The 15,505-nt window shown below is 45.4% G+C and overlaps 1 protein-coding gene across 1 annotated transcript in view; it reads right to left on the bottom strand.

Moving 5' to 3' along the window:
* Positions 1 to 15,505, bottom strand: part of LOC309857282 (zinc finger protein 37A-like) — a 66,974-nt gene that overhangs the window by 46,161 nt on the left and 5,308 nt on the right. The window contains exons 3-6 of the mRNA XM_082750037.1: positions 11,035 to 11,194; positions 10,076 to 10,216; positions 3,590 to 3,691; positions 3,448 to 3,489 (exon numbers count right to left, since the gene is read on the bottom strand). The gene's annotated coding sequence lies outside the window, so the exon portion shown is untranslated. The remainder of the gene's footprint in view (positions 1 to 3,447; positions 3,490 to 3,589; positions 3,692 to 10,075; positions 10,217 to 11,034; positions 11,195 to 15,505) is intronic.

Below are 15,505 nucleotides of genomic sequence, written 5' to 3'. Positions count from 1 at the left end.
TACACAAACACCCTGTTCAGTTAGCTGAGTGGGTCTTTGAACAATGACTTAACAGTCACAACAGACACATCTAGTCCCCCAATCTTGGTTTCTCATACTATGCTCCAATGAATAGAACCAGAACTACTTAGGGGGCAAAAATGGCTAATTCTAGGGCAGGAAAGACAGAAGATGCACCTGGAAAATCTACTGCCACAGAGTAAGGTAGAAATATTCAAACAATAACCGGGTATGTCAATAGACACAGGAAGCGACAGAAGGTGCTTTTTAAAAAATTAATTTACTTGTTTTTGAGAAAGTAGCAAAAGGAGAGAAAGCATAAGCAGCAGGGAGGAGCACAGGGAGAGAGAGAGAATTTCTATTTATTTATTTATTTACTTACTTACTTACTTATTTCACAGGCAGAGATCACAAGTAGGCAGAGAGGCAGGCAGAGAGAGAGGGGGAAGCAGGCTCCCTGCTGAGCTGAGAGGCCGATGTGGGGCTCGATCCCATGACCCCGGGACCACGACCTGAGCCGAAGGCAGAGGTTTTCACCCACTGAGCCACCCAGGCACCCTGAGAGAGAGAATTTCAAGCAGGCCCCACACTCAGCAAAGAGCCCAACCTGGGGATGGATCCCAGGACCCTGAGATCATGACCTGAGCTAAAATCAAGAGTCAGACACTCAACCAACTGAGCCACCCAGGTGCCACTAGAAGATGCTTTTACTAACCAACCTGGAACAACTTGAGCAACAAAAGGAACAAGGTATCATTGTACTATAACCAAAATATAAAATAACTAGCCACGAATTCGTGCTGATATAAATGGATTAGTAAATAGGAGAGAACAGAAAAATCTCCTATGCAGAATTCCTGATAATTTATGTACATAATCATGTAGCTACTCCAACAGGAAGGAGGTATAGTGTAAGTGGTATAGTGTAATTGCCCACTTCCTTCCAAGGAGTACAGTATGAGGACAGAGAAAACAAAGTAATAAGTCATGTCCAGAGCACTAACCCTTGATATGATAAGACCAAAGGACATTTTATCTCTGTGGTCTTCCTCCAAGAAACCCATAACCTCAGTCTAATCATGAAAACAACAGCAGACAATTCCCAGTTGAGGGACATTCTACAAAACACCTAACTGTACTCCTCAAAACTGCCCAGGTTATCAAAAACCAGGGAAGTCTGAGAAATTGTCACAGCCAAGGGGAGCCTAAAGAAATGACTAAGTGAAAGGTGGCATTCTGAAACAGAATACCTGCATGGGGGAGAAAACACCAGGGTCAACTATCAAAAGACAAATCACATCCTATAAAATAAGAGTTTGCAACCCATAAAATGGACAAGCACTGGTATCCCTAATCTATAAAGAGCTAGACACTGAAGAAGAAGAAAAACAAAAAAAGCCACAAACCTAAGAGCAAAATGGGCAAAAGATATGAACAGAGGGTTCACAGAAACGTAAATACACCTTTCAGATACATGAAAAAATACTTAATCTCACTCATAAATAAGAAGCTTGCAGAGATAAACTTCATAAAATACCACGTTTCTCTTTCCACTGCCAAAATTCCAGAAGTTGAAGCACATGTTCTATGGGTGAAGCTGTGGACAAACAAGCATGGATGTGGTGTTGATGGGAGTGACACAAAATGATACCAAAATCCTGAATGATCGAGTTATCAATTCTATGCACCCGTTGACCTGGCAGCACACTTCTAGGAATTTATCAGATAGAAAAAACCTATATGTACAAGGTCATTCACTAGAACATGGTTTGTAATAGCAAAAGGTTTGAAATAGTGCATAACTAATAATAAACAGTTAACTAACTATGGAACGTCCATGCTTGAATTACTGTGCAGTTATAACAAAGAAACAATCCATGTTTGTTTAGATACAGATGTCTTGGATGGGCTTTTAAGAAGTGACAAAAAATCAAAGAAAGAACAGAAAATCATGTATAGACTTGTTACTCAAAGTGTGGCTCCCTGAGCAGCAGAGTCAGCTTCACCTGGGAGCTTTTTAGAAATGCAAAACCCAGGGTCCCCACCAGATCTACTAAATCAGCATCTGCATTTTAACAGGATGCCAGTGGTATACAGCTGCATCTAAGTTCTGAAAGCCCTAAAGATGATGGATTCCCTTCTAAATAACAGTAGGGGGCATACAAGAGTATCCTTTACCTGAAAAAAGCAGCACTGCTAGGACAAACAATACAGACAGACATATCTACAGCAAGAGGACCATAACTCCAGTTTGTCTGGTACTGTCCCAATATAGACAGCTGTACCATCATAACTTTATGGAACCTCTTTCATTCTCAGTGGAAGTGTCTCAGTTGAGATGAAAAATGTCACCCTTCCTTGAGGGAACATCACTTAACCTTTAACCATGTTATTACTAATTCAGAAGTATTTCATTAAAAAGAGAGAGAGAGAAGACCAGTCAGGGAAAAACACAGACTGAAGAAAAGCAGTGAGCCAAGGATGGTTGGGCAACAAACCCAAGGAGAGGCAACGTCTGGGGCAAAAGGGAAAGACAACTTTGTGAGGAACAGTAAGGAGATGTATCAGAGTTAAGAAAGGAAAGCTAGCAGGCAAGTGTCAGAGACAACAGAGACTGAGGGTTATGCTGCAGGATGGTCAAGTAAGACTAAAGCCAGAAACTGGATTTGACTACAATTTGGTAGCCTTTTCCAGAGCTCAGGTGAATGTCAAAGAAGCAAGAATGCATTCATGAAGTTGAAATATGAATGAGAAATGCAGAAACCAAAGCCAGAACAGTCGGCTATTCAAGCTAGAGATGTGAACAAACTGACACAAACCCTTAGGGAGAGTCATCTGGAGGACATGTGGTCCCTCCATTCCACCAGATCTTCAAAGTCCTATTCATGGATCAAGCAGGACCATGAGAGGGCTGTCCACTCAGACCTCATTGTTCGGTCCCCTGAAAAGCATCCATACACTTCTAGTACAATGCTGTGTCTATCAGAAATGATTATAGGCAATTTCAGTGTTGTTATTAGAAAAATCAAAGGAAGTTTTACAACTTGCACAACTCTGTGAAATTAAGAGTCCTGCTTCTCATTCTACCAACTGTTCTTTGAATTTGCTTGATATACTTGATATACTTCCCTTCAAGTAATTCTTGCCTATTTCTATCTTTTCGGGTTTTTTTTAAGATTTTATTTATTCATTTGACAGACAGAAATCACAAGTAGGCAGAGAGGCAGGCACAGAGAGAGAGGGAAGCAGGCTCCCTTGCTGAGCAGAGAGCTCAATGTGGAGCTCGATCCCAGGACCCTGGGATCATGACCTGAGCCAAAGGCAGGGGCTTTCACCCACTGAGCCCCCCAGGAGCCCTCTATTTTTTTGTTTTAAAAATATGATTCCTTTCAAATTTTAGAATACTCATTTTGAAACAAAGTGGAAATAAACAAACAAAAAGATCACCTGAGATGTGTTCATTTTCTGCTCTTAGTGGAGGAGGGACAGCTGAGGAAGAAGGAAGGAAGAAGGAAGTTAGAAGAGACTTGGCCTGCCTTGCAGTTCCTGGATTTACCTGCCTACACAGCTCCACATACAAGATACTTACGTGTCCATGTGTGGCTCAGATAGATGTTGAGCTTAGACATGATACTTTTCACTGAGTGAATGTAAACATTTGTTTCTTATTGATTTATTACCAATTTAGGTTCTGTGACAGAGAAAAATTAAAAACATGAGAAGATGAGTTTAACATTTACCAGTAGCCTAAAGGAGGAAACACTATGGCTTTTTCAGAACTGATGTGGGAAAAATTAAAAATTAAAAATCTCAAGCCATGCTGTTCATCTGTTTTCCTGTGAACACTATTAATCCCCGGAAGTCAGAAAATCCAAGCAACCTCTGGAAAAAAGAGATGCGGTGTTTAAGGCAAGATAAAAAATAAATGTTTAATGTTTGTTTCTTACAACTTTCAAAAGGTCTTAATAAGAAACTATCTTTGCCTTTATTAACAGTTACAAAATGAGCCGTGGCCTGGGAATTCGCAGACCTGACTTAACCATGGTTCTGCCACCAACAAACTGCATGATCTTGGTCAGTCACCTTCTCAGACTCAAGTTTTTTTTTTTCATTTTTCAAATAAGGCCAAAGCAGATAACCTCGTGCCTGCACTACCATCCTGTACGTCTATAAGGCCAGGAGAGCAGGAACCTCTGCATCTTTCTAGACGCCATCAACAATGGCAAATGGGGAATGGAAAATGAGGGGAGGAGTGGGTATTCAGGGAGGGGTGATGACAGAATTTCCTTCGCTATGGCTGGTGAGCCTTTCATCCTGACCATGCCCTCACAAACTCTCCAAAGGGGTGACATTTCCTGTGTAGCCTGCATGCCCACCCTCTCAGCTCCAGCTCACCTCGCTCTTCTTAAATTTGTCCCAGACCTTCCACCATCACACAGCCTTCGATGCTTTCAGGATACTGTCATGCTTATATGTAACAAATAACAAATGAATACATAATAAATAATAACTGGGGACCTAGGCAATGTTAGAGTCAGGAAAGGGCCTTGGTGGCTAGCTAGTACAGCCTCTTCCCTCTTCCATTGCACAAATGAGTTAACTGAGCAATGAAGGCCCTAGAGAATTGTCAAAGCTCCAGCCGCACGTTATTACATACACAACAAATACAACAGCAGCTAACAAAATGTGAGTTTCAGAAAAATCTTGTCGACTATTCATTCAGGGCTCAGGAAATGCTTCTTGAGACCCTTTGACTTGGAGGGCTCAACCAGAGTCAAATGTGCCATGCTTTTAACGTGCTTCCAAAGGAATGTTAGGTCCCATTTCGGTACGTCCTAGGTGTCTAGCATTGCCATCCCTGAGGCCCAAGTTTTCCCCGAGGAAATTCTGTCATGGGGCCCCAGTTCCTCTGGCGTGGTGTCTGGGGGCTCCCGAGTCAGAGCTCAGATGAGGGACAGCCTCTCCTCGCTACACCTCTTGCTTCTGCCAAACACACAGGCTGAGCGGGGCCCATTTTGTGGGGCCGCTGCCAGTGTTGAGCCCAGCATTGGTCATGGTCCTGTGCGTGGAAGAGACAGGGGCGGTTCCGAGGCAACACCCTCGGGTAATCCAGCAGGGGTAGGGTTGCTGCCCCTCGAGTCGATCCCAGGGTGCTTTCCAAGGACATGAGCCCTGAGTTGGCTGTCTCTGGAAAGGAGTGTTCTTTTGAAGAGGAAAAGTCAGTTTCAAGAACCCACCTTTGTGCATGTTCCCGTCTAACTCTGGTGGCCTTTCCAAATATGTCACTTAACTAAGCTAGACAACTTGAGGTCACCCTCAGAAACATGGCCACATTAGCTCGTGGGTGGGCAGTCCCCTTGCTCCTTATTCTGCGGGCATAACACCGGGACCCCATGGGCTCAAGGTGATACGGGGGACATCCCTCAGGCGCTCTGACTGCCCTCAAGCTGAGGAAAGGAAAAAACAGATTCTCCACAGATGGAGATCAAAACCCGGCAAGACCGGAGTCTCCCTCGGTTTGTAAAAGTCCTCCTGATTCTGCAGGAAGAGGCCTGCTTAACGAGAGCCTAGCGACCTGCCAGAGGCCCGGATCTCCGTTTCCTGAAGCCCTGACATCTCCCTCCCCTCCACGACACTGAGGGAGGCTGAGGCCGAAGGAAATGTCCGTAGGACAGAGTTTCTTTTCAAACGTGCAGTCCCTGGGATGGACCTGTGAGAGGAGGAAGGTAACATTCCTCCAGGAAGCTCTGCACCATCTTTCAACTCATGCCTTCCTAGCAGGAAAAACCACCTTCCCTTCACAAGAGCAAAGCCAACTGTATCCTCAATGTCCTCTGCCCTCCTGCCACATTCTTGCAAAACCTCCCTTTTGCTTGACCTCCTCCAATGCCATCCCAGAAAGTCAGCCTCCTGTCACGACCCCAGCAAGCAGCCCTTTCTACCCAAGGGTCGTATCCCTGTTCTTTAATAAAAACTGCCTCCTGCCAGCAGAGCCGTCTCAAGACTTCTTTCTTGACCATCGGCCTTGAATGCTAACCTCTTTCCTACATCAGTCCTGTCTCCTGTAGGGCTCCTGTGGAAACAACCCTGCAACACGAACCCATTTCTGTCAACCCTTCCGACTCCATCCACCTCACCCACTGCACATTCTGTGTCCTCCGAGGACTGGACCCTTCTGTGATTCTTGCACTCAAACCCTCACATGGCCCCTCTTTCGGTCCTCGACGTGGTTGACGTTGCCCTTCTGAAACTCCCCAGCCTCCCATCCTCATTTTCTTTGTCTCGCAGGTTTATCTGGTCCATAGGTTCTCATCACCAACACGCTACAACCGGTTTCTGCTCCTGAGTAGAGGACTCCATTCCTTTCCTTTCTCATCAAGCTCAAATCTTAACTCTCAGATGTTTGTCTCACAACTTTCAAAATTCTTCTTTCCCCTAATGCCTCTCTACCAGTTTCTCTTCTTCCTTTTTCAAGCCGCCCTCCCTCCCTCCCTCCCTCCCTCCCTCCCTTCCTTCCCTACATGATCTTTTAATTCTTTGTATTCTTTCCTCCCTCCCCCTCTTTCATTTTCTCCTTCTGTTCTGTTAGTACCCACAAAGCACTTCAGTACTTTTTCACCAAGTGTTCCGGGACTCACTCTTTGTGTACAAGACCCAGGAGCTCACGGCAATTCGTTCTCTATTATAAAGGATGAAGGGAGACCCACACGGGGGCATCTCAAAGGTAGGCTTCTCTGCAAGTCAATGGGAAGCTTCAGGGTCATGAACCCTGGCCTTCCACACTAGAGCTGGACACGGGCTACGCTAAGCATTCCCCACAATCCCCTGTCATCCAAGACCCTGAGCATACGGGCTGTCCCACCAGAGACCTGAAGAGTTTCATTTCTCGGCTGAAATGGGCCTCGAGTCAAGCCGCCGCCCGAGTGACTGGAAAAGTCAACTGGCTTCAGCACGACTCACGGGTATATAGTCTTTGAAACGGAAACTTCATTTAATCAGCAGTTGACGTGGGGGTGAGGCTACCATGTAGAAAGATCTATCTGAATTCCGGAAAGGAACAAGGCACCCGACTACAAGTGGCTTGCAGGGGTAGACGCAGCGACCATTCCTGAAGGGAAGGGCTGGAACGCGTTCATTGAGTCAGGAAGGGAGGAACGTGAGGGAGCGATCCTGCCACAGCCCCTCGTGCTCTGGCCATTAGCAGAGGGTTCACACTGCACAGGAACACGGGCAATGCTGGGGCACAGCACGGAGATGTCTCACGTGCCTCACCTCACTCCGGGTGTGCTGTGTCCTGGGAAGACAAGCCTTGTATTTGCTGATAATGTGGAAGAGCCTCAGCCATGTGTCCCTGGTGCCAGGGAAATCAGAGCTCGTTCATCCTGGATCGCAGCACACCCGTCTCCCCAGTGTGGGAGAGCCCTTAGTCGGGGCACTAACCTCGGGAGACACGAGAGAACTCACCCTTCTGAGGAACGGAGACATGACACACATAGGGGGAACCACCCCAGGGCAGTGCTCACCTCTGTACACAGTAAGACCACCGGAGACGCACCTCGGGGATGGAACGAAGGTGGGAGACCCTTCCTACAGAGAGCTCTGCTCTTCTTCATGTCCAGGACCTCACACGGGGTAGAAGCCATGTGCTGGGATGGCCGCACAAGAGCTCGCAGCAACAGGCATCCCTTCGAGGCCATGGGCACGTTCCCACAGACAGAAACCGGTTGAATGCCATCTTCAGGGGAAAGCATTTAGGCCAGCCACACCCTTAGCCAGTATCTGAGGATCCACACAGGCGGCAACCCCGACAAATGCAGTCAACGTGGAAGAGCCGTTCGATACAGGTCTCACATTTGGGGACACCAGACAACTCAGAGCAGCGAAATCTGTGTCTGTCATTACTGGGGCCCCACCTGTACCCAGAGCGCCCACCTTGCTCACCGCCACAGAAATCACACAGTACAAACCCCTTGTCTCCCGTCACTGAGGCAGAGCCTTCAGCCAGAAGTGGGCCCTTTCCCAACACCAGAGAACTCACACGGGGAGAGTCACTGGAGCGGTATCCTGGTGGGAGAAGCTTCAGGTGGGGCTCAGGCCTGAGGCTCCCGCCACCATCTCAGACTGTACTTCATCCCTCACACGGGAGCGAAGGTGCAGGCACCCCTGGGACCCCTGCATCATCACTGTGGCTGACTGCCGAGGACATCCAATATGGGAATCCCATTCCTCACGGAGCCAACCCAGGAAGGACCTGGGAGGATTCGCACACAGGAAAATCCTCCCAGTCTGATGAGCAAAGGAACGGGCTCAGCTATCCCTTCTTCCCTAGCCAGCAATGACACCCTCACACCGAGGAATCACTGATCCCAACGCAACGAGGGGAAATTCTTCCCCGGACACTCCCATCAGAGAATCACTGGGCAACTACCTCCCAAGGAATTCCTCGGGGTGACACTGAGATACAAACTCAGACACTGCAAACACAGACAGCTGGGCCCCGTTCTGAGGGATGCGGAATGTGCTATTCCAGTAACCAATAGCCAGAAATCAAGCACATCTGCTCCGATCCAGCAGTACTTGCATAAAGGCCAGTCTCACCGAACAGGCGGGTCTCACAACACTGCACACTGTGCCAAGTAAGAACGGGGGACGTTTCCTTTACGACCTCTCACAACTGACACAGGTACTGTCTCTTGCTAGCAAGTGGGGTCACAGGAAGTAACGCTGCCCGGGATCCATGAGAACATCAAGTCGAGGGTGAGCTCGGAATCTCAGAACACAAGGCGATCAATGGATGTTCACGAAAACATGAACCTAACCATGTAGGTAGATCGCAAGGATGAATGGTCACAAGATTCAACAAACACATGGTTTGTGATCTACCTCTCACACCCTTCATTCTACTAATATTGTCCTCACAAAGTGCAAAGGATTTACAAATTAATTACACGCTTAGAAATATTTCTATTTACTTCACTTATCGGAGAGTGACAGAGCTAGCAGGGCGCAAGAACAGTCGGGGTCGGGCAGCGAGGAAGACGGAGAAGGGTGCCCAATACAGGGCTTGATCCCCCAGGATCCAGGGATCCTGACCTCAGCCAAGGGCAGATGCTTACCCAACTGCACCACCTGGGGGCTTGCAAATTAATTTCATCTCATACAAAGGTGTTCTTTGGAAGACCTGTGTGGACCAGGGCACGAAAACCTCGACAGTTCAGCATCAGGCAGTGAGGGCTTCCTCCCCGTCTATGAGAACGTGGGAGCCAAGGGCTTTTCTCCACCACCAAGTCAGCTACGTATCTCTGGGCCCGAGAGGGTGTACGACCACTGCAGACATGGAAATACTCCCCGATTCGGAAGATTTTAGAACAGGAGGGGGTTCTTACACTCCCTTCCATAAAGACAAAGCCTGTCCAGGAATGCCTGCAAGGTTCCTTCAGTTTACGGACCAATGTTTGGCTTTGGTTCAGGTTATGATGTCAGGGTTATGGGACTGAGCCCGGAGTCAGGCTATGGAAGGCATGGGGAGCCTGCTGAAGGGTCCCTCTCATCCTCTGCAACTCCCACACCCCCACCAAAAAGAAACAGGAGAGAGAGAGAGAGAGAGGAGAGAACGTGTGCCGAAGTCCACTCAGACATCCATTTGTAAAGATGCCCGGGATTCGTGGCTCTAGATGAATGGCCCAATAAAGCAAGTGTGGGCAGAACGTCGATGGTCGAGAGAATGTTTATTTATTAAGTTTTATTTTATATAAAAGAATTTATTTTTTATTAAGTCAGTCGTGTGTCTTACTAAGTCAGGCTGCAATAACTCAGGACTCTGCTACCAGGGGCAACATGGAGTTCAGAGGTTTTGTGTGGGGCAGGGACTTGCAGAGCCTTCTCCATATGTACCCAGAAGTAAATTTCCCCCACAGCCAACTCTAGACATTCTGGTTAAGGGTACATCTCCAAGTTAATCAACAAGAAGAGGCTATCATTTCCTCCGGAAGAGAGATGAAGCCGGCAAGAAAGACACCCAAGTCAAGGCCTGAACCTCAACCCAGGGGGGAGATTCAGAACCAAGACAACTTACCACTGCGATGCACGTGCAACAGGGAGATGGCAGCAGTCACACTCCTGGACGTGCTGCACTTCCATCTGCACTGAAGAGACAGAGGCCAGACGCTTTGGATGCTGCCCAGGAGGCCACGTCCCCTGAGCCTCGAAGCACCACCTGTAAAAACAAGGAGAGCATTCAGTCGAGGTCTCAGGACCCACACATGGGGAGACACAGAGTCACCCATAACGGAAAGCAGGCCCCTCCCTCCCAGCAGGGAGTGCAGGCTCAAAAAGGCCAAAATCACAGGGCCCTGCCATCTGTCAAAGTCTTAGCATGGCTGCTGGAAGACCTTCCCCTAATACATGCTTAGAGATTTGGCTTCCAGAACTCAACACAGGAAAAGAAAAAAACCAACCAAAAAAAAAACCCCCAACAACAACAACTACCTTCCCCTTCCCCAACACCCTTCCACTATAGGGTCGTGGCTAAGGCAGACTTCACACTGTGCGCATTTTGCCCTGATAAACGTCAACCCTCCAATAAAGCACAGAGCGTAGAGCTAGGCTTGGGCACCCCAGCGACCTGGCTGGCTGCCGTGGCTGCCTGGGCCTGCCTGCCTCCCTCCCTCCCTGGCTCCAGTCCTTTCCTATGAGCATCTGCCTGGGCCCTGGTACTCTGGCTCTGCCCCAGGTACTCCGGTCTCTGGGTGCAGGCCGTCAGAAGGCAGTTGAAGGGTCGCAGACTCCAGCCGGCCGGCCCTGTGCTCCGCTCAACCCAACCACCGTGGTAACCAACATGGGCCCAGGTGCCAGATCGAACTGCAGCCCCCACCCTCCTGCTCAAACACAGGTTCCCCTCAGAAGCAAGGCACATCGGCCCCAAATAACCTGCCCTTTAGCCCCCACCCCACCGCCCTGAATATCCCCTCGGAACGGAAGCCCCAGAAGCCAACACAACCACCATTCCAGGCAGCGCATTCCACTCATCCTCACGTCTTGCACAGGTTGTCTGAAGGGTCCAGAAAAACCCGCCTACGTGCTGCTGTGATGTGAGGAACCCTTCACTTCCCCAGAGTTTGAAAGGTCACCTGACCCATTTTGGAGGGCTGTCCCAGCGACCACGCCCACTCCTCCTGCCACCCTGGGACTCTGCCTGCAGAAAAAGAACAAGAAAGAACAAGAGTTGGTGATAATGTGAAGAAAAAGGAACCTTGTGTACTGATGGTGGGGATGAAAACTGGTGCAGCCATTATGGAAAACAATGGGAGGTTCCTCAAAAAATTAAAAATAGAACTGTCATGTCATATGTTCATATGTCATATGTTCCAGTAATTCCATTACTGGGTATTTGCTCAAAGAAAAGGAAAACATTTGAAAAGATACGTTTACAGTGCAGCACTATTTACAGTAAGCAAGATATGGAAGAGCCCGTCAATAGATGAATGGATAAAAAAGACATGACGTATATATATAGATAGATAGATAGATAGACAGATCTCTAATAGAATAGTACTTGGCCAGAGAAAAGAATGAAATCTTAACATTTGCAACAACATGGATAAATCTAGAGGGTTTAAAACTAAATAAAATAAGTCAAAGAAAGACAAATATCCTATGATTTCAATCATATGTGAAATTTAAGAAACAAAACAAAGCATAAAAGAGACAAAAAAAAGAGACTCACGAATATACAGAACAAACTGGTGATTACTAGAGGGAAGGTGGGTGGAAAGAGGGCATGAGACAACGAGGGTGTATCACTGAAAAGGAAAAACAAAACTCGATCTGAAGTCATTTTTATTGTCTACGTAGAAAATCTCAAGTAACTTATAAAAAGAAAAAAAAACTATTGGAAGTAATGAGGAAATACCAAAACATCATAGGATACAAGGTCAATATAAAAAAGTCAACTATTTTCCTATATCTGAATAAAGAATTGAATTCCATATTTTCAAATGAAAAAAATACCATTTACAATACACCCCTAGAAAGGGGTACTCAAGTATAAAATCTAACACAATACATATATACAGGAAGACAAACCTGATGGAAGAAATCAAAGATCTAAATAAATGGAGAGAGAGTTCGTATTCATCGGTAGAAAGACTCAATATGGCTAAGAGGTCAATTCTTTCCAACTTAATCTATAAATTCAATGAAATCCAAATAAAACCTCCCAGTTATCTTGCAGATATTGACAAGAAGATTCTGAAGTTTACACAGAAACGCAAAAGATCTAGAAGAGCCAACACACTGGACACCTGGGTGGCTCAGGTGGTTGAGCATTTGCCTTCAGCTCAGGTCACGATCCCAGAGTCCTGGGATGAAATCCCGAGTCAGGCTCCTTGCTCAGAGGGGAGCCTGCTTCTCCCTCTGCTCTCTCTGCCTCTGACATCCCGTTTGTGCTCTCTCTCTGACATATAAATAACATCTTTAAAAAAAGTTTAAAAAAAACAGAACAGCCCACACAATGTGGAAGAAAAATGAGAATTCACCTTACCTGGTCTTGAGACTTACTATAAAGCTACTAGTAACCAAGACAGTGTGTTAGTGCTGAGAGAGACACACAGATCAACAGAACAGATTACAAGGACCAGGAATAGATCCACCAAAATAAAGTCAAACATTTTTTGACAAAGGCACAAAGGGAATAAAAGGAGAAGAGACAGTCTTTCAACAAATAGTGCTCAAACAACTGAATGAACACTCATGCAAAAGAAATGAAACTAGACACAGACCTTACACAAGTATTAACTAAAAATGAATCAGAGATCTAAATGTAAAATTGCAAGAATAAAGAATACAGGAGAAAAATCTCTCGGACACTGGATTTGATGATGAGTTTTTAGATAGAACAGAAAAAGCGTATTCCACGGGGGAAAACATGCGTTGGATATATTAAAAAGAAAGTCGTCTGCTCTGTGAAAGACATTTTTAAGAAAATGAAAGGATAAGGCACAGACAGGGAGAAAATATTTGGAACACAGATATCTAATAAAGGCTTTGTGTCCAACATGAGAAAACAGCTCTTAAAGCTTCAATAGTAAGAAAACAAATGACCAAATGAAAAATATGCAAAAGATTTGAACAAACACTCCACCAAAGATATAAGGATAGCAAATAAATACACGAACAGATAGATGCTCCACATCACCTCAGTGGGGATATGCAGACAACATGACACAGGTATTGGAATGGTTACATCAAAAATAATGACAGTACCAATTTCAGGTCCAGAATCAGAACAACAAGATTCTGATTCATAGTTGGTAGGAACAAAAACTGATACAGCCACTCTGTAAAAATAGTTTGGCAATTTCTTGCAAAGCTAAACATACATACATACATACATACATAACCAACACAGCAATTTCACACCCTATGTTTTTGAAAACTTATGTTTTAAAACCTACATGCGAATACTCTGAAATCACGTATGTAATTCTGAAATCATGTGTATGTATTCTAAAATTGAACTATCAAATAAATGAAATTCAGATATTAGCTAGATTCTCACTGTTAATGCAGGAGATTACAGACAAGCAAGGAGAGAAGGTTAGAATGTTCCATTTGGTAATGATTACAACAGGAGACAACAGTGGGAATACTTAGCTTACTATAGATACAGATGGTTACATACTAAACTATTTATAGACACATGTATATACACGAGAGAGTATATACATATTCCCTTCTTGAGTTAGCTGAGAGGGTCTTTGAGCAATGACTTCCCAGTCACAACAGACACACCTAGTCCCCCAATCTTGGTTTCTCATACTATGCTCCAATGAAAAGAACCAGAACTACTGAGGCGGGGGAAATGGCTAATCCTAGGGCAGGAAAGACAGAAGATGAACCTGGAAAACCTACTGCCACAGAGTAAGGAAGAAATATTCAAACAATAACAGGGTATGTCAATAGACAAGGGAACCAACAGAAGGTGCCTTTTAAAAAATTTATTGACTTGTTTTTGAGAAAGTAGGAAAAGGAGAGAAAGCATAAGCAGCAAGGAGGAGCACAGGGAGAGAGAGAGAATTTCTATTTATTTACTTACTTACTTACTCATTTATTTATTTGACAGAGAACACAAGTAGGCAGAGAGGCAGGCAGAGAGAGGGGGGGGGAAGCAGGTTCCTTGCTGAGCAGAGAGGCAGATGTGGGGCTCCATCCAAGGACCCCGGGATCACGACCTGAGCCTAAGCCTAAGCCAAAGGCAGAGGTTTTAACCCACTGAGCCACCCAGGCACCCCAAGAGAGAAAATTTCAAGCAGGTCCCACACTCAGCAAAGAGCCCAACGTGGGGCTGGATCCCAGGACCCTGAGATCATGACCTGAGCCAAAATCAAGAGTTGGACACTCAACCAACTCAGCCACCCAGGTGCCCCTAGAAGATGCTTTTACTAACCAACCTGAAACAACTTGAGCAACAAAAAGAACAAGGTATCATTGTACTATAACCAAAATATAAAATAACTAGCCATGAATTCATGCTGATAGTAAATAGAACAGAAAAATCTCCTATGCAGAATTCCTGATAATTTATGTACATAATCATGTAGCTACTCCAACAGGAAGGAGGTATAGTGTAAGTGGTATAGTGTAATTGCCCACTTCCTTCCAAGGAGTCCAGTATGAGGACAGAGAAAACAAAGTAATAAGTCATGTCCAGAGCACTAACCCTTGATATCATAAGACCAAATCACATTTTATCTCTGTGGTCTTCCTCCAAGAAACCCATAACCTCAGTCTAATCATGAAAACAACAGCAGACAATTCCCAATTGAGGGACATTCTTCAAAACACCTAACTGTACTCCTCAAAACTGCCCAGGTTATCAAAAACAAGGGAAGTCTGAGAAATTGTCACAGCCAAGGGGAGCCTAAAGAAACGACTAAGTGAAATGTGGCATTCTGAAACAGAATACCTGCATGGGGAGAAAACACCAGGGTCAACTATCGAAAGACAAATCACATCCCATAAAATAAGAGTTTGCAACCCATTAAATGGACAAGCACTAGTATCCCTAATCTATAAAGAGCTAGACACTGAAGAAGAAAAACAAAAAAAGCCACAAACCTAAGAGGAAAATGGGCAAAAGATATGAACAGAGGGTTCACAGAAACGTAAATACCTCTTTCAGATACATGGAAAAATACTTAACCTCACTCATAGTTAAGAAACTTGCAGATATAAACTTCATAAAATACCATGTTTATCTTTCCACTGCCAAAATTCCAGAAGTTGAACCACGTGTTTTATGGGAGAAGCTGTGGACAAACAAGCACTCAGGCGGTGTCGATGGGAGTGATACAAAATGATACCATAATCCTGAATGATCGAGTTATCAATTCTATGCACCCGTTGACCTGGTAGCGCACTTCTGGGAATTTATTGGATAGAAAAAACCTATATGTACAAGGTCATTCATTAGAACATGGTTTGTAATAGCAAAAGGTTTGAAATA

The sequence above is a fragment of the Mustela nivalis genome (genome assembly GCF_964662115.1).
Source record: "Mustela nivalis genome assembly, contig: HAP1_SCAFFOLD_595, whole genome shotgun sequence".
Lineage (NCBI taxonomy): Eukaryota > Metazoa > Chordata > Mammalia > Carnivora > Mustelidae > Mustela > Mustela nivalis.
The sequence above is the reverse complement of the archived record's forward strand: the minus strand, read 5'-3'. Positions and strand labels throughout refer to the sequence as shown.